The sequence below is a fragment of the Macaca thibetana genome, chromosome 7 (genome assembly GCF_024542745.1).
Source record: "Macaca thibetana thibetana isolate TM-01 chromosome 7, ASM2454274v1, whole genome shotgun sequence".
NCBI classification, from domain to species: Eukaryota; Metazoa; Chordata; class Mammalia; order Primates; family Cercopithecidae; genus Macaca; species Macaca thibetana.
This window is the reverse complement of record NC_065584.1, coordinates 33,399,473-33,424,202: the sequence shown is the minus strand read 5'-3', so window position 1 is coordinate 33,424,202 and position 24,730 is coordinate 33,399,473. Positions and strand designations below refer to the sequence as shown.

Genomic DNA, 24,730 nt, shown 5'->3' with positions numbered 1-24,730 from the left:
CAGACTGCCCCTGGGCACTGAGTTCATGCCCCAAGCCATGGTCCTGGGAGGCTGAACAGAGTTCCCACTCTCCTCAGCACAGGGCAGGGTGAGGCTGGTGGCCACCTGGGCAGCTCTGCGCTCCCACTGACTGTCAAATGCCACCACTCCCATGCCAGGTCTGTCCGCTTACCCCCCCAACCACCCCTTGTAATCTGTACCCGCTACTTCAGCCCCGGCACAGGAAGACCTTTCCCTGTCTCCTGTGGCAACAGAGACCCTCAGCCTGTCCGCCGTGAAAGCTTGGAAACATCTTCCCCTCCCGGGTCTCGGTCATTTAGCAAACATTGTACCTTACTAATGAAGCTCAGCGTAAAGGGCTGATGGTCGGGTGAACATAAATCACTAATGCATGCTCTGGAGAGACCAATAACAAAAGGGGGCTAGCACTTATTAAGTGCCTACTGTGTGCTGACAGGAGTGGTAAGAGATTCAGTGAATGTATTACACCTGTATATACTGTTATGTTTAATGAATTATTTATCAAAATAGGTAATACATGTACACACCATTTTTTAAACTAAAGGGTGTAGAGGAATCCATAGGCTTCCCTCACTCCCCTGCCCTCCAGCCATCTGATTCCCTTTCCCACAACCAACCAGTAACCAGTTTTTCATATACTTTTCCAGAAATTAAAAAATATTTATATGTATATATATATTTCATTTTCACAAGTAGAAATAAAACATACCGTCCATCTTCCTTTTTAAAAAATAATACTGTCGGCTGGGTGCGGTGGCTCATGTCTGTAATCCCAGCAATTTGGGAGGCCAAGGCAGGCAGATCACTTGAGGTCAGGAGTTCGAGACCAGCCTGACCAACATGGAGAAACCCCATCTCTACTAAAAATACAAAATTAGCCTGGCGTGGTCGCGCATGCCTGTAATCCCAGCTACTCGGGAAGCTAAGGCAGGAGAATAGCTTGAACCCAGGAGGCAGAGGTTGCAGTGAGACGAGATCGCACCATTGCACTCCAGCCTGGGCAACAAAAGCGAAACTCTGTCTAAAAAATAAATAAATAAATAAATACTGTCTTGGAGATTGAATGTGGAATAGCAGCACAGTATTCCACTGCATAAACGTGAACTTTTTTCTTCTTTTTAAAATTACATGAAAGTTGGTCAGGTGCAGTGGCTCACACCTAGGAGCGTCTGTCCGTTAGCTTGTATGTCTGTCCAAATGGAAGTGCCTCCCTGGGCTGGGTGCGGTGGCTCATGCCTGTAATCCCAGTACTTTGGGAGGCCAAGGCAGGAGGATCACTTGAGCCCAGAAGATCGAAGCTGCAGTGAGCCTTGGAGGCATTGCCATACTCCAGCCTGGGCGACAAAGCAAGACGCCGTCTCTAAAAAATGGGATGATGGGGCTCTTCCGAGTGAAAAGGTGGAACGACTGACTTAATCCCGCCCTGTCAGTTCGTCATGAGGAAACAGGCTAGAAAAGGGATTGACTTGTCCGTAGTCTGGAGCTGCCTTGTCAGATTCTTCCAGGTACCACTTGAGCATGTGGACGGGTTGGCATTAGCCGTACACACTGGGCAAATGCTCCACCGCCCTCCCTGCTCTGCTGGGCTTGGGATGAGTATGCAGTGGGTGACACGTCCCTGATGTGTTGTGCCTTCAAGGAGGCCCTTTATTTATTCATTTATTTATTCATGTACAGCTGAGTCTCACTCTGTCACCCAGGCTGGAGTGCAGTGGTGCTACCTCAGCTCATTGCAACCTCCGCCTCCGGGATTCAAGCAATTCTCCTGCCTCAGTCTCTCGAGTAGCTGGGATTACAGGCATGCGCCACCATGCCTGGCTAACTTTTGTATTTTAGTAGAGACGGGGTTTCACCATGTTGGCCAGGCTGGTCTCGAACTCCTGACCTCAAGTGATCTGCCCGCCTTGGCCTCCCAAAGTGCTGGGATTACAGGCGTGAGCCACCGCACCTGGCCCAGGGAGGCACTTCCATTCGGACAGATGTACAAGCTAACGGACAGACGCTCCTAGGATGGGTGCTGTGTATTGCTTAGGAAGGGGAGCCTTTGAGGACCCTTGAAATCCCTCCCCTCTGAAGCCTTGGAGGAAGGCGGACTGGCCCAGATTCCCGGACCGGCATCGCCACCTGCCTCTCTGGTCTCCTCCCACCCCAAGGGAGGTCGCGCGGCCACCGCTAGAGGGAGCCGAGAGCGGCCCCGCTTGCGGCTTCTCTCAGACGCTGCCTTTCACGCCTTTCAAGACTGGTGTCCTCTTGTCATTAGGCCCTAGGCCCGCAGCCCTCCTCGGCCCCGACCTCTAGGAGGTGCCCAGCACCAACAGGCCGACGCTATGCCTCCTACCCAGCCCTCCGCTATGAAAACCCTAACGCAGATCGGCTACTGCCCCCATTTTACTAATTAGGACACAGAGAGGCTGACAGATGTGCCTTGGGTCACACAGCTAATGCGTGGCAGAGCCAGAAACCCAGGGGGCCTGGCTCTGGACCCCCATGCCTCAGAGGATCTCAAGCACCTTCCTGTAGCCTTCTGTTCAAGGGGAAACTGAGGCACAGAGCAAGTCTAGAGCGTACTGTGTGGGTGGCCCAGTCTGTCAAGGACCAACTGGAGGCTAAAGCTAGGCGGCCAGCCCCTAGGCAGATGACCACAGCAGAAAAGCCTGTGGGGAGAAGAGGTGCCAGCCTGCCCCAAGGTGGGGGTGCAGGGGGCTGTTGGTGCCTCCCAGGATGGGTGACAGCTGCAGCCCTGGGTGGGAGGCCAGAGGCCCCACACGATAATAACTTTCACTCACTGCCCAAGAGCTAATCCCATTACTTTGCATGGACCCTCTGGGACCACCTCCCTAACCCTCCTTAATCCCCTGTCTCCCTCTGGGAATGGTCCAAGGGCCTCCCTGCCAGCCCATGCCAGCCCCAGGCACAGGCAGACCTTGCCCCTCAAGCTCTGTCAGACAACCTGTGCCCATGAATGCCCATCCGTGCCTGATTCTTGGGGCCCCAAAGGGACAGCCAAGAAGGGTGGAGATCCCACCTCTCTCACCCACCTTCCCTGCCATCCCTGACCTGCCTGCCAGTCCCCAAGGCACCTTCCCAAGATAGCCTCCGGCTGGGATCCAGGTTTTCTGAGCCTCGTGTTCCTTTCTAAGCAGGCTTCTGGGGCTTGTTACCGTTTTTGTTGAAGGAATTGGCAGGAGAGAGCTTGGGTCCACAGTATACTCATCTGTAAAATGGACACAATCGCCCCCACGTTCTATAATCGTTCTGAGGATACAAGGAGACACTATGAGACGCTATGAGGACACAATGAGACACAAACCTCCGGAGTGTTATTATCAGTGGTAGAGCTGTCTTCAGATATGCAAAGGATGTGGATTTCTTTAGTGTGTTACCAGAGGGAAGCTCCATGGCCAGAAGGCAGATGTTAGAGAGGAAGATTTTAAAAGATACACACTGTCCTATAATGGTGATAAGAGCTGCCATGTACTTGTCTTGGTCTCTTCCTAAGGTGCCAGGCACTTAAGCTTCACAGCACCCTATGAGGTAGGTACTGTCATTACCTGCGTTTTGCAGATGTGGGAACTAAGGTTAGGAAACGCCACACAGTGGTGGAGTTGGAATCAAAAACAGCTCTGACTCCAGAATTTTCTGGGGCATTCTGCCTCTCAGGATCTGCTCCTAAAAGGGGGAGCTGATGTCTGAGAGATACCCCCACCCCCAAAGTAGTGAGCTCCCCATTTGCCAGAAGTGTTCAAGGTGATGCTGAGGGGCCACACCAGGAACCACCAGTCAGGAACCCTGAGGTCCCGTGGCAGCCCCCAATCCTCCCAGCATTCCCAGGCGCCCGTTTCCAGGAGGAGCCAGGCCACTGCCCCTCCGCAGCCTGGACACTGGGGGGGGTCCCTTTGGTGCCCTGGGCCTCCCTCTCCCCCACCTTCTGCTGCTCCTCATTTACATAAATTATCTCTCTCCAATTATCCATCCAGCTGTCCCAACGGTGATCTGTGAATGAATTAAAAATGGAATATAATTTAATAATGGCTGATTAGAAGGAGATTAGTTGTTATATAAAAATGAAAAGCCAAGAGCCAGCTAGTTGCCCTTAATCTGAGCCAATACCATCGTTATTCTGGAAAGGCCACCCTGGCCACCATCAGGCAAGGCAGGCAGACATGGGGACAAAGATTGGGGGAGAGCCAGGTGGGGCCAGACCACCCCAGAGAGAAGATAGAGCACTGGGAGCTTGGAATTTGCAGCACCTCTGAGCTGTGGGGTGTGGACATCTCCTGTGGCTTCCTTCAAAACAGGTTTGGGTGGCTTCTGGGGTCCCTTTTTGCTCTAAATTCTAGGCACCCTCAGATCAAACCACTGGACTTTCCCAAGGCAGCTACTGACTTACACCAGACCCTGCTGGCATAGAATCTGGGGTTCAGGCGTCTCGTTCCTGTTCAGGCCCCGCCTCTAAGAACACATAGCAGTTGGGAACACAGACCTCCCTGGAGGGGGTCTGCCTGTCTAGGATAGGGGGTCAAAGAGGGTCTCAAGCTTGGTTGACCCAGAAGGTCCATGGAGGATGGACTGGCTGAGACGAAGAAGGGTGAGTGTGCCCAGTGGGACCTCTGGGCCATCTGAACCTCAGGTTAATGACTAGATCTAGTGAAGGGGACTAGTGCCCCTCCTCCAGGAAGCCTGCCCTGATCTCCTGGGCTTTGGGGTGTCCCCAGTGTTTCTATAATTCCCTGTGTTTTCTCCATCAGTGCACTGAGCACTGCCTCTGGGGTGTTCATGCCCCCCTGTTTGTGAGCTCCATGGCTGTTTCATCTCTGTATCACCAGTGTTGGGCACACAGTGGTTGTTCTACCACATCATTGAACAAATAAAGACATCACCTCCAAAAAGCCTCTGTGATTGCCCTAGTGTAGGTTATGCGCTCCTTTCTTTGCTCCCAAACACACTGTGATTATGCCTTTAAAAATAAGGCAAGTCATTGCTGTGGAGAATACAGAGAAAGACAAAATTTTAGGTAAAGATGGATAGATGGAGATAGAGCAAAGTGGTTAAGAGGACCAGTTTGGAGTCAGACTGCCTGGGTATGCATCCCAGGTCCACCTCTTATTGCTGTATGACCTGGGTGGGGCATGTTACTAATCTCTCTGTGCCTCAGTTTCCTCATCTATACAATGGGTGTATATAGTACCTACTCCATAGGATTTTGTGAGAATTAAGTGGAAGCACTTGTGGTTCTTATAATGCTTGTCACACTGTTTAGTACTTGACCACTGACTGGTCTGTTTCCTCCCCAGGCATGGGCTCTCATCTCTGTTGATGGTGCTGGCTGGACAGTGGGCCTGCACAAAGCCATCCCAACAGCCCTAGCTGCTGCTCTCACACTGCAGGGCCCACAGGGACACAACACTGTGGCAGGACCAGAATGTTTCACTGACCTCGGGCCTTCCCGAAGACACTCGCAGCTCATGGACTGTGACATGCCCATGGAGAGGGGTCTGAGCCCCGAGGCTCGGGTCTGGGCAGCAAGGCCTGTGTGACTGACATAAGAGGATGTCTGCTAGGCCTGAGCTTGCACAAAAGGAATGAAAGGCCTGGGTGGCCAGAGGAGATGGGCATCCAGACCAGGAAGGGAAGGCTGAAGAGCTCTCTGCAGCAGCTGACTCAGGCCTCTGGGGCCACCATGGAGCAGACAGCAAAGGAAATATTGTCCACAGTACCAGAGGCTGGGAATGAATGGAGTGGACACCGGAGGAGGCTGATTCTCTCAAAATGAGAGGCAGTACAGATTGTGCGCAGCAAGTGTTTGTTGATTGGCTAACTGAGCTGCACCAGATTTTTCTAAACTTTGTTAGTCAAGAAAATCTTGATTTCTTATGTTTGTGGAAGGGCCTGGGAATCTGCACATTTGATAAGAGCCCCCGGTGAGTCTCATGAACAGGAGGTTTTGACCCCAAATCCCATCTGTCCCTCAGTCACTGCTGCAGTGCCCTCTGGGAGCGGGGGCTGACTGGTGACCCCCACCTCGCCCACTACCCTCTGACACTCACTCCCATCTCCCCAGTCTCAGCCTCAGTCACTCCCAGGACAATCTCCCTTGTGAAGCCTGAGCACATCCGTCCATATTGCAGCCGGGGGAGGCCTCCCAGACCAGCCCAGGCTGTGGGATAATTTGATATTCAAATCCTGGCAAAGACCTGCTTCAAATTGCTGCAAATTAAGCTGATTTTGCCCCTCTGAATGAGGGATTTGCTCCTGTGGATCAACCCTCTTCCCAGGACTTGATGAGGTCAGGATTAGAGACGGGGAGAAAAAGCCCGAGGCTGGGGCTGGAGAGCTGGAGAGCTGAGGGGCGGGGGAGCCGAGACCCTGGAGTTAGCGAAGGTTCCCAGGGTCTCAAAAGGCAGCTCTACCCAGTGATGGCGCAGCCTCTGAGGCCCAAATGGGTCAGTTCCACTCCTCTATCCCCCCAGGAGAGCACAGCTCTGTTCCCAAAGCAGTTTGTGGACCTCATCCAATCTTTCCAAGCACCTGTGTCCCAGGGCGGAACTGATCACCCCCATTTCACTGATGAAAGGGGAGATGAGGCTCTATTGGCAAAGACAATCTGGACTCAACCACTGCCACCAACTTGCTATGTGACCTTGAGCAAGTGACCTCTCTGAGCCTCCTTGTAAGGATGACTGGTGATGCATGCACAGTGCCAGGCACATAGCAAGCCCTCCATAGCATGGGTCAATGTTCCTAACCAAAGCCCTGAAGCTAGAAAATAGCTGGAGGGAGAACGTGGGGCTCTCTAGACCTCAGGAGGAGTCAGTCCCCTGCCTTCTCCTGGAGTTCCATGCCTTCTCCCAACTCTACCCTCTCCTGACAGGACCTCCCCCATCCCTGGCAGAACCTCATTTCCATCTGTTTTATCAGGGCCTGTACTGTATATTGCAGCAATTTCGAATTGCACCATTAAAGATTTTATGCTGGAGACGTTAAAATTAAAAAGATCTATGTGCAAAGAGTCACAACGAATTTAATCAACTTGATTTAATAGAAAACAGCAAATGGAATTTATGATGCTCCAAAAGACAAGGGAATTTTTTTTCAACAAAAAATAATAAAAAGCACTTTGTGGAAAACAGAAAGTGGAGTGGGGTGGGGGTGGGGGCTCCCCATCTGAGAGTTGATCAGAACCTAATCCGCCGCGAACAACCCCAGTCGGGGCTGTTTGCCCACTAATCCCAGCTGCCATTAAAATATTAAAGATAAATCTAATCGTCTCTTTATCCAAAATAAGCGACTTTTGTGTGGGGAGAAAACATCTAACCCTTTGGGAGGAGAATTAGTCCTAATGCATCAAATGGAATTCGGTCCAGGCAGGGGCAGAATAGGGTTTAGAGGCAAATGAGATGGTAATAGAAATAAAACCCAGAATAACAAATTAAAAACCCTCATTTACACGAATTAAAACGGCTCACAAAAGAGCTGGAGGCCCAGCCCTGCCCTTCTCGGCCCCAGGCCCATTCCCCCCTCCTCTGGTCTCACCCACCCGCAGGCCCCAGAGGAGCCAAGGCCTGACCTCATCCTCGCAACTTTTGCCCCACACCCTCCTGGATACTTACAGGAAGATGCACCCAACATCCGCTCTCCAAGCCCAGGCACAGGCTCGGTTTCTGAAGGCTCTCACCGAGTCTTCATTCATCTCCCCATCTCCCCTTCACCGGCTTTGGGGTCATACAGAACTTCGTGCTTGTCCCAGTGCCCTCTCCTACTATGTGAGGTCTTGATTTGTTTCTATTTATTTATTTAAAGCGTATTTTTTAGAGACAGAGCCTCACTCTGTTGCCCAGGCTGGTGTGCAGTGACTCAATCATATCTCACTGCAGCCTCAAACTCCTGGGCTCAAGTGATCTTCCTGCCTCAGCCTCCCGAGTAGCTGGGACTACAGGTGTGCATCACCATGCCTGTCTATTCTCTTTTTTTTTTTTTTTTTTTGGTAGAGATGGGATCTTGCTATGTTGCCCAGGCTAGTCTCAAACTCCTGGGCTCAAGTGATACACTGGCCTCGGCCTCCCAGAGTGCTGGGATTAGAGGCTAGAGGCGTCAGCCACCACGCCTGGTCCTAGTTTTATTTCTTAAACCCCCTGAGCCCCTATTACTTGGGGAAAATGAGGATAATAACGGCTCCTGTCCTCACACAGCCCTTCTCCTCAGCCTTGACCCCCACTGCTGCTCCCTGGCCTGGCTCCATGGAATTTGATGAGGCAGCAGCATATGGAAGGCCCAGCACTGTGTCTGATCCATGGGGACTGCTCGATCACAAGCTCTCACTGGAGTTTCCCCTGAAAGGATTCTTAGTCAGCTCAGCACTGAAGGACCCTAGGGAAGTTGGGCCTCTGTCCCTGGGAGGAAGGACGCCTAGCAATGGGCCCGCCAGGGGGGCAGAGGGAGCAGGCAGCAGCCAGTTTGAGTAACTACGTGGGGTCACCCCCTGAGTTGTCACTCGTGGGGGCTGAGGCCACCCCAGATCTTCAGGGTTCTCCCTAAGCAGCCCCTTGCCCCACAAGGTTGCCTCAAGTTTGGCCCTGTGGCTCCTCCTGCATACCCTCCCCCGAACTGGGAACCCCTCCCCACCTTCTGCTCAAGGTCTGGATCCCCTCACATGAATAACCTGCTCTCTGCCTTGGTGGCTGGACACTTCTCAAAGAAGACACATGCTCCCTCAGGAGGCTCCAGGGCCCTCTGTGAGGCATCACAGATTCATGAGGCCTCGGTACAGACAAGTGTGACAAACCCCTTCCTGAGAGCCTGTTTGGCCTGCCGAGGGGAGAGGGTGAGGAGGGGGCCCTTGTGCCCGAGTAACCCCCACCACACATATCCTACTGGAGCCCCCACACCAGGAGGGCCGGAATACACCTCTGACCTCCCCAGGCTTCCTGACAAATCCACTTGAACAGGAAACTCATGTTGACAGCATTCTATTATGGGATATTAAGTGGAATTGGATTGTGGGGCTAAACCTTTCCCTGGCTGGGTTTCTGCATTCGGTTGGCCTCCTCCCCTCTGCGCCTACCACAGTCCTCCCCCCCAGCAGGGCTCAGACGGGAGGGAGGGGGTTTCCTGCCCACCTTCGTCAAATTCTTCCCCCAGACTCTCTCCCTGACCCTTGGACTATGACAAATGGTGATTCTAGTAGTGATTTTCAAGAGAAAATTGGGCTGTGGCTGTGTGAGAGTGGGTGACCTTCTTCCCAACGTCTTCCCAGGATGGCTAAAAGAAAACATGAGGATGACCGGGCGCAGTGGCCCACGCCTGTAATCCCAGCACTTTGGGAGGCCGAGGCGGGCAGACCACCTGAGGTCAGAAATTCAAGACCAGCCTGGCCAACATAGTGAAGCCTTGTCTCTACTAAAAATACAAAAATTAACTGGGCCTGGTGGCGCGTGCCTGTAATCCCAGCAACTTGGAGGCTGAGGTAGGAGAATCACTTGAACCTGGGAGGCAGAGGTTGCAGTGAGCCCAGAGTGTGCCACTGGACTCTAATCAGGGCAACAAGAGCAAAACTCCATCAAAAAAAAAAAAAAAGAAAGGAAGAAAGGAAGAAAGAAAAGAAAGAAGGGAGGGAAGGAGGAAGGAAGGAAGGAAAGAGAGAAAGAGAAAGAAAGAGACAGAGAAAGAAAGGAGAGAGAAAGAAAAGAAAGAGTAAGACAGAAAGAAAGAAAGAAAGAAAGAAAGAAAGAAAGAAAGAAAGAAAGAAAGAAAGAAAGAAAGAAAGAAAGAAAGAAAGAAAGGAAGGAAGAAAGAAAGAAAGAAAGAAAGAAGAAAAAAAGGAAGGAAGGAAGGAAGAAAGAAAAAAAGAAAGAAAGAAAGAAAGAAAGAAAGAAAGAAAGAAAGAAAGAAAGAAAGAAAGAAAGAAAGAAAGAAAGAAAGAAAGAAAGAAAGAAAGAAAGAAAGAAAGAAAGAAAGAAAGAAAACATGGCCGGGCGCGGTGGCTCAAGCCTGTAATCCCAGCACTTTGGGAGGCCGAGAAGGGCGGATCACGAGGTCAGGAGATCGAGACCATCCTGGCTAACACCGTGAAACGCCGTCTCTACTAAAACATACAAAAAACTAGCCGGGCGACGTGGCGGGCGCCTGTAGTCCCAGCTACGTGGGAGGCTGAGGCAGGAGAATGGCGTGAACCTGGGAGGCGGAGCTTGCAGTGAGCTGAGATCCGGCCACTGCACTCTAGCCTGGGTGACAAAGCGAGACTCCGTCTCAAAAAAAAAAAAAGAAAGAAAGAAAACATGAGGAGATGGTGGGCAGGGTGGGATTTTTCCAGAGGGGTATCCTAAGCCTAAGATTTGGTGGAAAAGCGTTGGGAGGTGATGGTCACAGGCAAAGGAGCTGGGGCCTCACTGCTGCAGGTCAGTGATCATTCTAGCTTCGTAGTTCAGGCCCCCTGTTGCCTCCTCTAGGAAGTTTTCCCTGCATGGCCCATATTAAAAAGGGGAAACGGAGGCATGGTGAAAGCTAAGTTGCCAGGTCACACAGCTAGCAGGTGGTAAACGGGGGAATTGAGCCCAGGACTGTGTAATTTAAGAGCCAGTGTCATTAACCACTACACCACGCTGCCTTGTGGGTGATCTTTTCTTTTCTTTTTTATTTTTTTGGAGACAGAGTTTTGCTCTGTCACCCAGGTTGGAGTGCAATGGCTTGATCTCGGCTCACTGCAACCTCTGATTCCCAGGTTCAAGCAATTCTCCTCCTGAGGAGGAGAATCAGCCTCCCGAGTAGCTGGGACTACAAGCATGTGCTACCACATCCAGCTAATTTTTTGTATTTTTAGTAAAAACGGGGTTTCACCATATTGGCCAGGCTGGTCTCAAATTCCTGACCTCAGGTGATACACCCGCCTCGGCCTCCCAAAGTGCTGGGATTACAAATGTGAGCCACCGCGCCTGGCCCTTGTGGGTGATCCTGGCCTGGAGGAGATCCGGAAGAAGGAAAGGCGGGAAGACCCAGCACGCACAGCGCGCCAGAGCCTGTCTGCATGCTTCATTTCCATCATGTCCCTAGGTCCTCTCAGTCTCACTGCAGAGCAGGTTCTCAAAAGAGATTCCCATTTTACAGAAGGAAAAACAGAAGCGAAGAGGTTAAGGGAGCCCTTTCGCCACCTTTGTTCACGTTACAGGCCTTCCTCGGGAGCCCTCTCTTCCTCCCCCTAACACCTTGCCAAGTAATGCCGGCCTGTCTTCATGCTCATAACAGTGTTCTGGGCAGTCTTCCCAGATGCCCCTTTCCTGAGACCTTGGCCCTGACCCTCCACCTCCACCCTACCAGCCTTGCCATCTTCTCTCCCACCCCAAGTCCCCCCAGAACATGGCCATTTGCACCCCACCTCCCAGTCTTGCCCTTTGCCACCCACAGGCTTCTGTGCTCTGTCCCTGGCCAGTCACTGAGTGCAATGAGGCAGAGGCCCCAGCATAATCCCCCCATGGACCCATCCCAGTGCCAGGGTTTGGCGAGGCATTGAGAGCAATAGGTGATTCTATAGGTGGGCTCTGTTGGCCTTCAGTGGAAAGGACTTGAGCTTGAGTCAGGGAACACCCACAGACATTTAGTAAAGGTGTATCAGAGAGGGGTAGAAGACATTTGGGATATATTACAATGTATTCAGGGAGGAAGAAAGTTTACAAAACAGTATACCGAAGGATCACTTTTTAAAAAATAGAAACAAGGTCTCACTATGCTGCCCAGGCTTGTCTCAAACTCGTGGGCTCAAGTGATCCTCTTGCCTCAGCCTCCCGCGTAGCTGGGATTACAGGTGTGAGCCACTGCGCCTGGCTCCCCATTTTTGGGAATACAAGTACTTACATGTTTAGAAAGCTGCCAAGCAACAGGTAAACCAAAATATTAATGGCAGTTATCTCTGGATGATTTTAATGTTTTTCTTTTTATTTATCAATATTTTCTTATTTTTCACCATGAACATGTATTACTTGTATAATAATAATAAAGGTATGTTGGAATGAGGTTTTCCTGACAAGGCACTTTTCAGAATCTTGGTGATTCGTCTAAGTCTTTTTTTTTTTTTTTTTCTTTTCTGCCCAGGCTGGAGTGCAGTGGTATGATCTCGGCTCACTGCAACCTCCGTGCTCTGGATTCAAATGATTCTCTTGCCTCAGCCTCCCAAGTAGCTGGGATTACAGGTGCCTTCCACCATGTCTGGCTAATTTTTGTATTTTTAGTAGAGATGAGGCTTCACCATGTTGGCCAGGCTGGTCTCGAACTCCTGACCTCAAGTGATTGGCCTGTGTCGGCCTCCCAAAGTAGTGGAATTATAGGGATGAGCCACTGAGCCCAGCCTTTCTAATTCGTGTTTGCCCCTAACCAACCGCTGGCAGGGAACTTGGGTGTAGCAGGGGCATCTGGGAGTAACTGAGGCTGGGTCTTGTATGAGCCCCGCAGGCTGGGGAATGGGAAGAGGTAAACCTAGGTCAAGAAGTGGGATGGAGTAGAGGGGCCTGGAAGGCTCTGAGCCATTGGTGGCCCCTGGAATTATTGGAAGCACCCTTGGGGCTAAGGAAGAAGGGGAAGGAGAAAGGCCTAGCAGTGGGGCAAGGATGACAGAAGGAGAGGACAGAAGGAGGCCTAGGAGACAAACCATGCACAAGAAGCACCCTGTGGGAAGAGGCAGAAGTTCGAAGCCAGTGAGCCCATGGGAAAGGGGCAGGAGGGTGCTGCATCCCAGGTTGAGGCCTTGGAATAGAGAGGGCAGTGACCCTTGGGATGGGCATCTAGAAGCCCAGGGCCCAGCCAGGGCTGAAAACAAAGGGGCTCTGGAAAGAAGAGGTTTGGGGGGACCACTGAGGTGAGGCTTCACTCCAGAGGCTGGATGGGTTTGACCAAAAGAGGCGAGTTCAGATGAGGCTTCTACATGGCCATGGAGTAGGGTCAGCACCAAGACTGCTGCTCTTTAGCATCCTCATCACCAGTCTGGGAACTGTGCGTCTGGTAAGGTAACAGGTTGGCCAACCACATTTGAGTTCTTTTGGGGAAGGCCACAAGGAGCATGGCTTTTGCAGTGTCCTGGGCCTGCACTCAAACCTCATCTCTGCCACTCACTTCTCTGTGGCATTAGCCAAGCTACATACCCTGTCCGACCCTTATTCTCTAAAATGGGATTTGTAACATAACAGGCAGAGTGTCTTAGTTCAGATCTTCTTTAATTGATAGAGTGACAGAAACCCACGATGAACTGATGGGAAGGCTGGAGCATTACAGTGCAACTTTGCCCAGGGCAGGAAGGTGAACTTGAGCCAAAGGAGTGCCTGGAGAGGGGACTCCCATGTTGGCCAGCTCCTTCATATCATCCTGATGCTCTGGCCATGGACTTTCTTCAGAGGCAGAAAAAGTGGTTGCTGACAAATTTCAGGATTGTTGTGTTATATCTTCTCCAACACCAGCAACAGACTAAACCCAAATCTGTCTCAAATCCAGAAATCCCAAGAAATTGTGGGGAGACCTCGGTCAGGGACCCATCCCTGAACCAACCAACTATGGCCTGAGAGATGAAGTCACTTAGAACACAAAGAACAGGGTCAAATGATCCACCTGCCTCAGTCTCCCAAAGTGCTGGGATTACAGTCATGAGCCACCATGCCCAGCCTATTCCTTTACTTTCTTAATAAACTTGTTTCACTTTACCATATGGACTCACACTCTTTTGGGGTCTGGATCAGGATCCTTTTCTGTAACACTATGGCTTTATACTGCTTGGATGTCCCTTAAGAAAGAACTTGCTATTCAGGTGCAAGAGTGCAGTCAGTAGATGGCCTCTAGCTGTAGCCCCTCTGAACTCCACTGCAGCGAGCTCCAGAGTGACACAGGATCTGGCCATTTCTGCCCAGCTCAAACTCCTCTAATGGACAGCCTTTGCTCTGAGCTCCGTTAGGTTGGCTGAGACGGCCAGATGTACACTGCAGTTTGAGGCTTCTTCTGCCCAGTCCTGCTTCCTCCTCTTCACCTTTCACTGGTGTCACCCCTCCCTGATAAGCCACTTGCACTCCCCAGCTTGTGTCCCAGCTGCTGCTTCCTTAGAGTCCCCAAACTGTTTGCCACAAAACCTCATTCCCTGAATTCAAATACTGACTACACAACTTCACTAGCTGCCTGACTGTAACCATGCTGTAACTCAGTTTCCTCATCTGTAAAAAGGAGAAAATAGAAGCATCCACCTGATGTTTTTTTGTGAGTTTTAAATATGATAATCTGTGTACAGCGTTGAGCAAAATGCCTGGCACATAGTAAGCACTCAATAAACATTAGCTGAGATTGCTAGACGTAGTTGTAAATCTCAATAGATCAATGCTAGTCATATGTAAATGACAGAGAGTAGAATACCAAGTCAACAGGAATAAATCTTCAGGTGGATCTTCAAAAGACTGAAGAATAAGAAATGTAGGAAGATGAGTCGCAATTGTGGACAAGTATAACACAGAAAAAATAAAGCTTGTAAATGAGATGGTTGATATACTCTGAGTTATCATTTATAAACAAGAAACAGATGACCAGACATCTGCACAATCCTTCACCATCTTTGGAACACTTTTCTGAGAGCCCTCTAAGAAAGCCAGGACAGGCATCACTATCCCCACTTTACAGATGAAAGAACTGATGGACAGAGAAAAAGACTCGCCCCACAGGACACCACAAGTACTAGAGGCAGGATTAGAACTGTGGCTGTAACCCTGCTGCAGGGCAAGGGAGCCCCCAAATCGGGGCTCTGCCTGGGAAGGTTTTTTGTTTTTGTTTTTGTTTTTTCTGAGACAGAGTCTCAGTCTGTTGCCCAGGCTGGAGTGCAGTGGCATGATCTCGGCTCACTGTAGCCTCCGCCTCCCAGGTTCAAACAATTCTCTGCCTCAGTCTCCTGAGTAGCTGGGACTACAGGCGCCCACCACCACGCCCGGCTAATTTGTGTATTTTTAGTAGAGACGGGGTTTCACCATGTTGGCCAGGTTGGTCTCGAAATCCTGACTTCAGGCGATCCACCTGCCTTGGCCTCCCAAAATGCTGGGATTACAAGTATGAGCCACCGCACCCTGCTGAAAACAGCTTTATTGAGATGGCAGTGTTGCAGCTCTGTGACTGCCTCTGCAGAGCAGGACTAACTCACAGGCAGTGTGTTGAGAATAGCAGCTCCAGGGCAGGTCCGCAGTCACATTTATACCTACTTCAAATTGCATGCAAATTAAGGAGTAAGTTATTCAGAAATTTCTAGAAAAAGAGTGGTGACTTCTAGGTGTTGCCATGGCTACGGTTAACTGTCATGGTGCACTGGTGGGTGTGTCTTATGGGAGGGTGCTTTAATCCCTTCTCTGTTTCAGCCAGTCTTCAGTCTGGTCCGGAGTCGAGTCCAGCCTCCGTCCTCAGCTTTTTCTGTGCAGAGAATACTGGGCATTATGGAAAAAAACCCAAAGCGAACCAGTAAGGAGCTTCCCAGTAGCAAAGCCAAAGTTGGTTGTACCTAGACCACTGCCAAAGCTATTCTAGGGGCCACCACTCAAGACATGGGAGAAGGACATCTAGATGGCAGGGAAGAGAAGAGGATGAAGCGAGTATCGAGTTTTATGAGGCTGGAGAGGAGAGACAGATCCAAGAAAGATTTCTAGCTGTTAGGACTTGGGGACAAACCAGATCTCTGCTATGACAGCAACCCTTCCATTTTCCGGCAGGTCAAAATGTTTGATTTCAAAAGTTTCTCCATGGTATCACTGAGGAATCACTTGTGGCCTCTAGTAACAGAGATCGGAGACCAGCGGCTTAAACGCTGAGCTCATTGGGGCAGTCCTGGGCTGATATGGTGGCTCATGGGTTTTTAGGCACCCAGACTCCTTCCTTCTTTCTGCTGTAATGTTGGCTTCCATCTTCAAGGTCACCTCACATCCAAAACGGCTGCTGGAATACTAGCCATAATGTCCGTGTTTCAGAAAGGAAGCCAGAAGAAAGGTGAAAAGAGCAAAAATGGTGTGTGCCAAATGTCTTAGAGTCTTCTAGGATGAAGGAAGCTGGGAAGTGTGGTCTTTTATCTAGGGATAGTACCACTGAAAAAAAAATAGGGTTCTCATACTAAGAAGGAAGGAGAGGATGGAAATTGGGATGACAGCCATACCCATAGAGCCAGAATTTACAAAGAGATCTCTCTCCAAAACCTTTCTCTTTATAATCCCATGCTAATCACAGCTCAAATTTGGCCCAAATTAGATTATTTAGAGAAATTAACATCCCCAGCTTAGATTGTGGTGGACAGTAAGGTTAGGTACCACATTCACATCCTGTAATAATTTTAAGTCTGGGTTATGATCAACCCTGATTTCACCAAAAAGGGGATTTACTAGAAAGATACTGAGTAGTGGCCAGGCGCGGTGGCTCAAGCCTGTAATCCCAGCATTTTAGGAGGCCGAGGTGGGCAGATAACCTGAGGTCAGGAGTTTGAGACCAGCCTAGCCAATAGGGTGAAACCCCATCTCTACTAAAAATACAAAAATTAGCCGGACATGGTGGTGCTTTCCTGTAATCCCAGCTACTTGAGAGACTGAGGCAGGAGAATTGCTTGAACCTGGGAGGCGGAGGTTGCAGTGAGCCAAGATGGCACCACTGCACTCTACCCTGGGTGACAGAGCTAGACTCTGTCTCAAAAAACAAAGAAAGAGGCCGGGCACGGTGGCTCAAGCCTGTAATCCCAGCACTTTGGGAGGCCGAGATGGGCAGATCACAAGGTCAGGAGATCGAGACCATCCTGGCTAACACGGTGAAACCCCGTCTCTACTAAAAAATACAAAAAACTAGCTGGGCAACGTGGCGGGCGCCTGTAGTCTCAGCTACTCGGGAGGCTGAGGCAGGAGAATGGCGTGAACCTGGGAGGCGGAGCTTGCAGTGAGCTGAGATCCGGCCACTGCACTCCAGCCTGAGCGGCAGAGCGAGACTCCGTCTCAAAAAAAAAAAAAAAAAAGAAAGAAAGAAAGAAAGAAAGGAAGGAAGGAAGAAAGACACTGAGTAGCTCAGAGATTCACCAGTAGGTGTAGAGACCAGAATCAATGCCCAAAATCTTGCCACAGTACTAGTCTGATGAAGCTACTGTGATTACTGTCACCTTCACTGGACCCTAGGTAAGTGCCGAGGCTCCCACTACTGCCACCATCAACCCTGGGCACGGAATTCTGTTGCAAACTTATTGCCCTGCAACTTAATCTTGCTGCAACCATTACTGCTACCAGAGAAGATTCTCTATGGTTCTTGCTCCTCGTGTCACTGACTCTGGCTAAAAGTCCAAGATGATTGCATCTGACCAGTGGAGCCCAGGTCACATGGCCACACTCTAGCTGCAAGGGAAGCTGGAAAAGCAAATGTTTGGCATTTCCAGTTTCATTGCAGAATAAGAACTCTGGGCTGGGCACAGTGGCTCACAGCTGTAATCCCAGCACTTTGGGAGGCTGAGGCAGGTGGATCATAAGGTCAGGGATTTGAGACCAGCCTGGCCAACGCGGTGAAACCCCATCTCTACTGAAAATACAAAAATTAGCTGGGCGTGGTGGCACATGCCTATAGTCCCAGCTATTCAGGAGGCTGAGGCAGGAGAATTGCTTGAACCCAGGAGGCGGAGGTTGCAGTGAACCTAGACTGCACCATTGCACTCCAGTCTGGGTGACCGAGTGAGACTCTGTCTCAAAAAAAACAGCAACGCCGGGCGTGGTGGCTCAAGCCTGTAATCCCAGCACTTTGGGAGGCCGAGACGGGCGGATCACGAGGTCAGGAGATCGAGACCATCCTGGTTAATACGGTGAAACCCCATCTCTACTAAAAAATACAAAAAACTAGCCGGGCGAGGTGGCGGGCGCCTGTAGTCCCAGCTACTCGGGAGGCTGAGGCAGGAGAATGGCATGAACCCGGGAGGCGGAGCTTGCAGTGAGCTGAGATCCGGCCACTGCACTCCAGCCTGGGTGACAGAGCGAGACTCCGTCTCAAAAAAAAAAAAAAAAAACCAGCAACAACAACAAAACACACACAAAAAACTCTGTCTTCCACTAGGACTTGTAAATTGGGGAACTTCCCTAAATAGGAATCAAATTGAAATGTAGAACAGCCCAAAAAATAATCACTGTCCATTATAAGACTTTACATTGTTTCATGCGATCCTCACAACAACCCTCTAAAGTAGGCCTTACGTTCCCATTTTTTGCTTGAGAAAATGGAAGTTCAAAGAATGAAGTAACTTTCCCAAGGTCATTTAAATAGAAGGGCCAAGCTGTACACCTCAGAGAGCCAATAAGTACGGAATCTGGAAATGTCTTCTTGGGATCAGATCCTGGTGGTGCCTCTGCAGCCCACACCCCTTTCCTTTCCTTGACGAGATGCCCCATGATCATGGCCCCTGGCCCCCACCTGCTTTCTGGGTCTTTGGGGGAAGACACCTTCAAGGTCATGTGCTCTCTGCCTTCCTCACACCCACCTGCTTTTCCACACATTTACAACAGCTTAATAGCTTAATAGTAATGGCTGCTGTGGGTGCCGACTGTTCATCGTGTGATCCTAGCTTTGACCCTGATTTTGACAGAGAGATGGAAGCCAAACTTCCAGGAGTCAGAAGAGAGGCTACAGGGCCCTCGACCCAGAGAAGCTGACATGGGGGCTGCTGGGACTCTGTTGGGAGAACACGGAAGTGGTTTTCAAAAAGACTTCTGGTTCCAAGGCCTCTGAGCTACAGACTATCGGAATCATACTCTGCCTTGGGAGATCACTGGGTACTTTCAAATTTCTTCTGTGTAAATCCCAAGGCCATCTCTTCTCTCCATCTCCACTGCCACCCTCCACCCTGAAGCCATCCCCTGCTGGCTCTTGCCTGGACCACATTGTGAGTCTCCTCGCTGGCCTTCCTGTTTCACAACTACCAATAGTTTTCTCTCTCTCCCACTGGGGATAACATTCAAAGTCCTTGCCCTGGCCCAGGAGGCCCGGTTTATGAACCCCAATGAGCTCTTCTGCCTTCCCCTCTAGCCTCCGTCACCTCCTTACTGGTCCTCAGAGACACCTACGTGGTTGACTCCCAGGACATGCACACATGCAGACCCTCTAACTCCACCCCCTGCCCCTGTACCCCCCAAGATTGGCTTCTTCTCCCCACCCAGGTCTCTGCCCAAATGCTAACTCCTCAGAAAGGCCCCTCCTGCCCTGCATCCAAAAGAGGCCCCTCAATTAGCCGGGCGTGGTGGCACACACCCGTAATCCCAGCCACTTGGGAGGCTGAGGCAGGTGAATCGCTTGAACCCAGGAGGCGGAGGTTGCAGTGAGCTGAGATTGTTCTACTGCACTCCAGCCTGGGCAACAGAGTGAGACTCCGTCTCAAAAACAAACAAACAAACAAAAGAGGCCCCTCCTGCAGTCACTCATGCAGCTTGATTTCCTCCTTAGCACTTTTCACCTTCTTAAATGGTCTTGCTTATGTCCTTGCCTGTTTGTGAACTGTACCCCACAAGCAGAACATAAATCCCATGACAACAAGGGCTTTGCTTTCTTTCACCCCACTGTATTCCCACCAAGAATAGTAGCTGACACATAGTAGGTGCTCAATAAATATTTGTTGAAGGAATAAATACTCAAACAGATTGTCTTACAACAGTCTCGTGGGGGGGCTGTGAAACAGAACACATGCCCTCTCAGGGCATCAGGATGGTGGCACCCCCACCATCTGAGCCTGAAGGGGAGCCTGAGACAGAGCCCGAGGTGGCCAGCCAGGTGGTGATGGACAGTCATGTATGGCTGCGTCTTTCCATTGTTCCACACTGCCCGAAGCTGAACTTGGCAGGAGAGACAAAGATGTGTGCTGATGTCTTGCTTTTTCCTTGAGAGGCTAAGGAAGGGGTAACGCTGAGGGAGTCGTGATGTAGGGACTGTGGGCAGCTAAAACCTGATAGGTAATATTCTGCTGGGATGAGACCCTCAGCTGAGCTACAAGGGGCACCTTGAACATGACTGACAGAAGGCCTTCTACAAGGCTGCTGGAGGCATTACCAAGAGCCTGTTCCTTCCCTCCCACTCCTCCAGGCCCTCCAAGAAAACTCTAAGAGTACAGGTGACTCCTTGGGCACTTGGAAAACTAGAAGAAAAAAAAACAGGCCCAGGTGTTTGAGGTGAGATGCTCTTAGCAGTCCTGGGTTTGGGGGATGCCCCGCAGCCTGGACCTGGGTAGCCCTTCCCAAGCCCTCTGAGGACCGCCTTTCTTTCTTCCCTCCCATTCTCCACGGGCCATGGTAGCTCAAGCATTTTGGGGACAGGGTTCACCTCCCTCTATCCAGGATCCCTTTCTCTGCTTGAGGCTCTGGTTCCATCTTTAAGAAAATCAGAATGCAGTGGACTTGGACTCCAGCTCGGCCCTGGGCAGCTGTGTATTGCTGGGGAGGTCACCCAGCCTCTCCAAAGTTGCTTCCTCATTTGAAAAAATAATACACACCTTTCAGGGTAGTTGGAAGGATTCACTGAGACAATGCAAAACGTCCAGGAATTAATAAATGTTCAGTGTGTGTAGGTTAAATGTGAGTCAAAATCCCTCCTGTTTTCCTCCCAGCATGAGCCTCTTTACTGAACAAAGGGAACCGAATATCTGGTCCCATGTCTGATGACGGGAGGAGGTGAGAGCAAGACTTTGGGGAGGGCACATCCCAAGACTCTCTCAAGAGAACTGTCCAGCACAAGAAAAATAAGGTTTACCCCTCAGGGTAAGCCCAAAATACACAAGCGTATTACAAAAGTAAAACACATTCATGGGTGACAGATTCATAATGGGATTATTGATTCAAACACAGATCCTTTCTCTTCCCTGCATTTTCCAACCCCTCCCAAAAAATTGTTGCTGATGGCTGGGTAGTGACTCAGGGAGGCAACTAGCAAGGGAGAATGATTTGGCTGTAGCTGGTGCCACAAATGACCAGTAACCAAAGCAAAGGGTAGAGACAACATCCTCCCTCTTCCCTAATTGCCCTCTTAGAGTTTTAGTGTCTTATTTGTGACAAGGGGGACAGAACTTCTGGCCTCTCACAGAAGTTGAGTGGATTAGAGGTGACAAGGGGCCTGGCACCCATTCACAATAGCAGTAACAGCCACGATGTATTGAGTCCCCAGGGTCAGACACCATGCTAAGTGCTTTAAATATGTCACCCCTCCCACCACTGGCCCATGTTCCAGGAAGGCAAGGACCAGGTCTTTGTTTCCTCACCACACTGACAGTCCCAAGTACAGTATCCTGCTGCATGGTAAGAATAATAGTAAACATCATAGGAGCCTTCATTTGTAGCCTTTTTGTATACTCACAGTGTAGAGTGATTCACTATGTGCAGTGCTGGATAGTTCTAATCTTCATGACACTTTTTTTTTTTTTTTTTTTTTTTTTTCTTGAGACAGGGTCTCACTCTGTTACCTAGGCTGGAGTGCTGTGGTACAATCTCAGCTCACTGCAACCTCTGCCTCCCAGGTTCAAGCGATTCTCCTGCCTCAGCCTCCCGAGTAGCTGGGATTACAGGTGCTCACCACCATGCCCAGCTAATTTTTGTATTTTTAGGAGAGACCAGGTTTTGCCATGTTGACCAGGCTGGTCTCGAACTCCTGACCTCAAATGATCCACCCACCTTGGCCTCCCAAAGTGATATGAGCCACCATGTCTGGTCTTTTATGATAATTCTGTGGGGTGGGTCCTACTATTATTCCCATTTTATGGATGAAGAAACTGAGGCACAGAGGGCACAAAGAGGTTAGATAATATTCCCAAAGTCACCAAGCAAGTGATAGAGTGGGAGTCTAAACCCAGGCTGTCTGACTCTAGAGACCATGCCCTTGTCCTCTATGATAACTCAAGGGACCAAGGGATGTTCACAACCCCATTGTCAGGCTGTTTTCTAGGTAAAGCAATCGATGTTAAGAGAGAAGAGAAATGATGAGCTCAGAGAAGACCCAGGTTTGGACTCAGTGTGACCAAGCTAAATGCCTCTGAAAGAGTTCACTTCACTCCCCACACCCCTGGCCCAAGCTTTGGGGGCCTGCATTTCATTGTAGGGTCCACCCCTGTAGTCCACAAATGTCTTTTTTTTTTTTTTTTTGAGACAGAGTCTCCCTCTGTCATTCAGGCTGGAGTGCAATGGCATGATCTCAGCTCACTGCAACCTCTGCCTCCTGGGTTCAAGCGATTCTCTCACTTGAGCTTCATGCCACCACGCCCGGCTAATTTTTTCGTATTTTTAGTAGAGACAGGGTTTCGCCATGTTTGCCAGGCTGGTCTTGAACTCCTGACCTCAAGTGATCTGCCTCCCTCAGCCTCCCAAAGTGCTGGGATTACAGGCGTGAGCCACCGTGCCTGGCCACAAATGTCTTAAGGTTGGGTCCAGCCCAAGCTGGGCAGCTGTGGAGCAGTAACAATGATACCTCAAAAGCTCAGAGACAGTCCCATAGCCAGGAGTCCGTCAAGGAGTCCAGCTCCCAGGGTGGAACTGGCCACAGGTGGAAGCTGAGTCCTCCCTTCACCTTCAGCCTCTGGTAAGGGTGCTTCTCAGGGGAACTGGGGTTGTCCCGGTCCCCAGCCTCCTACAGCAGGATGGTGACTGTCTATCTGGTATTGGGAACTGGCAGCTTCAGACATGGGGTTTGGTCAAGAGATTTTTCATCCTCATCTCCTGGCAAGAGCCGACTTCATCACTCACATGCTTGTTTTCCATCACTCACGTTTGCCCATCAGCTGGCATCTGGCTCATCGTGGATGTGTCATGATAAGTCAGGGATATGACAGATGCCATTAACATAACATCCTCATCCATCCTCCCAGGGTAGGCTGGCATGGGGAGTGGGCTGAGAGAGGGATGGAGTCAAAATAGAACAGCTTCTGACATCAGACTCATGAGTTTGACTCATCAGACCTCTGATGCTTACTAGCTAGGTAACCTCCTAGGCAACCTAAGTTTGTGTATCCATAAAACGGGGACAGAAATTCTTTTCTGCCCGGCAAGTCTACTGCTTTGCACAACTCCAGAGGACACCATTCACATTGTTGTCTACATGAGTGGTGTTACTTGGGACCCAGCTCCATAGAATATAAGGTGAAGAATGCCTTGAGATTGTGTATCACTGAGTCTGTACTTAGCAAGCAAGAATTGCTATGCCAACTTTCGGATGTGGAACCAAGCTGCTAATGGAGTTGTAAGGAATAGAGATGACACCATGTAAGGGCCCTGGGACGATGTAGGTGCACAGTAGGTATGGCCTTATTATGGGATGCAGAGGCATCCCTCTCCCAGATATCTCCTGCACCATGAGATGCCCCTACCTAATTCCAGCTGCCATATGGGCCAAACCAATGGGGGTGGAGACCCTACTCACAACAGCCCTGCTAGCAAGGCCTAGATTCCACATCCTGTGGTACCTCCCCCCTTACCTCTCAGGCTGTCCCCATGGCAGCCATGAGGGTACCAGACACCTTGGCAGTAGGCTGGGTATGGCTAGGGGGTTTCTTTCCATTTGGGGGTTTGCACCTGACTAGCAAAGAAATCCTGGATGAAATCTTCCCAGCCTGATTTTCCAATCTCTGCTCAAAGCAACGGACCTTGTCCTTATCTCTCCATAGGGTACCTTCAATTCAAGGAACATTAAAACTGACCATATGCTAGGAGGAGAGGGGAGCCTTAAGGTCGATAAGATAGTTCCCAGCCCCAAGAAGGTCACAGAAGAGTTAGCTGATGTAGTGGAGTGCAGGGGAAAGCAACTCACCTTTTAATTGCCTCTCACCCCCTTCCTCCTTCCTCTCCCTCCACATCAACAATCCCTTCCTGTTCATTCTGTTTGCTCAATTAACTCTGAAGTATAGCAGGGCCCTTGCCTTGTCTGATTTACTATGGAACCCCTGGCTACTAGCTCAGAGCTAGTAGTTCAGTACATATTAGTTGAATGAATTGGGTGGAAGAATCAAGTCCTCCCGTGAAAGTTGGGCAGGCTTCATGCTTACTCTAGGAAGAGGTTTGGATGTCCATGGCTGTTCTCCAAAAGCAGTCATCACCGCTCCTCTTTCCCACCAGGGACCCCTATTTGTGACCCGTTTATCATTCATTCATTGGGCCAATATGTGTTGAGTAGCTCTTCCGAACTCGGCACTGTACTTGTGCTGGGGAAGCAAGCCCTGAACTTTCCCCACCCCCACATCGACCTCTGCACACCTTGGCCTGATCTTTTCCTGGCTTACCACCACACACACTGCCCGGGGCACTTACCTCTCCCTTGTTCCACTGTTTACACAGAGGTGCCATATCCAGGCCGCTCTGATGCTGCCAACCTGCATAGGAGTTGAGGGAAGGAGGTCTCCCAGTCTCTCACCACTGCCCTTAGCCCATCCTCCCACCTGACCTCAGGGACCTGTCCCTGCCAGAATCTGCCCAGAGCCCCAAGCCACTCTGTCTCCCGGAACAGCCCTGAACCTGAACATGAACCTGAACCTGAACCTGGTTGTCTCACCTCGGTCCCTGGGGTCCCTGCCCATGGGCATCCTGCAGAACCCACCCGGTGCTCGACCCCCAGCACCCTGGCCCCTCGACACTCCCTGCGGCGGGAGCTGCTAGCTTTTTGGAATTCCTAATCGCTCCTGGCCCCGGTGATTGGCTGCTCAGCTCTGACCCCACTTGGGCTGCCGCCTGGTTGGATAAAAGGGGAATCT

The 24,730-nt window shown here is 50.5% G+C and overlaps 1 protein-coding gene across 4 annotated transcripts in view; it reads left to right on the top strand.

Moving 5' to 3' along the window:
* The window catches only part of ISCA2 (iron-sulfur cluster assembly 2), a 415,347-nt gene that overhangs the window by 131,123 nt on the left and 259,494 nt on the right, over positions 1-24,730 (top strand). The gene's annotated exons all lie outside the window — the stretch shown is intronic.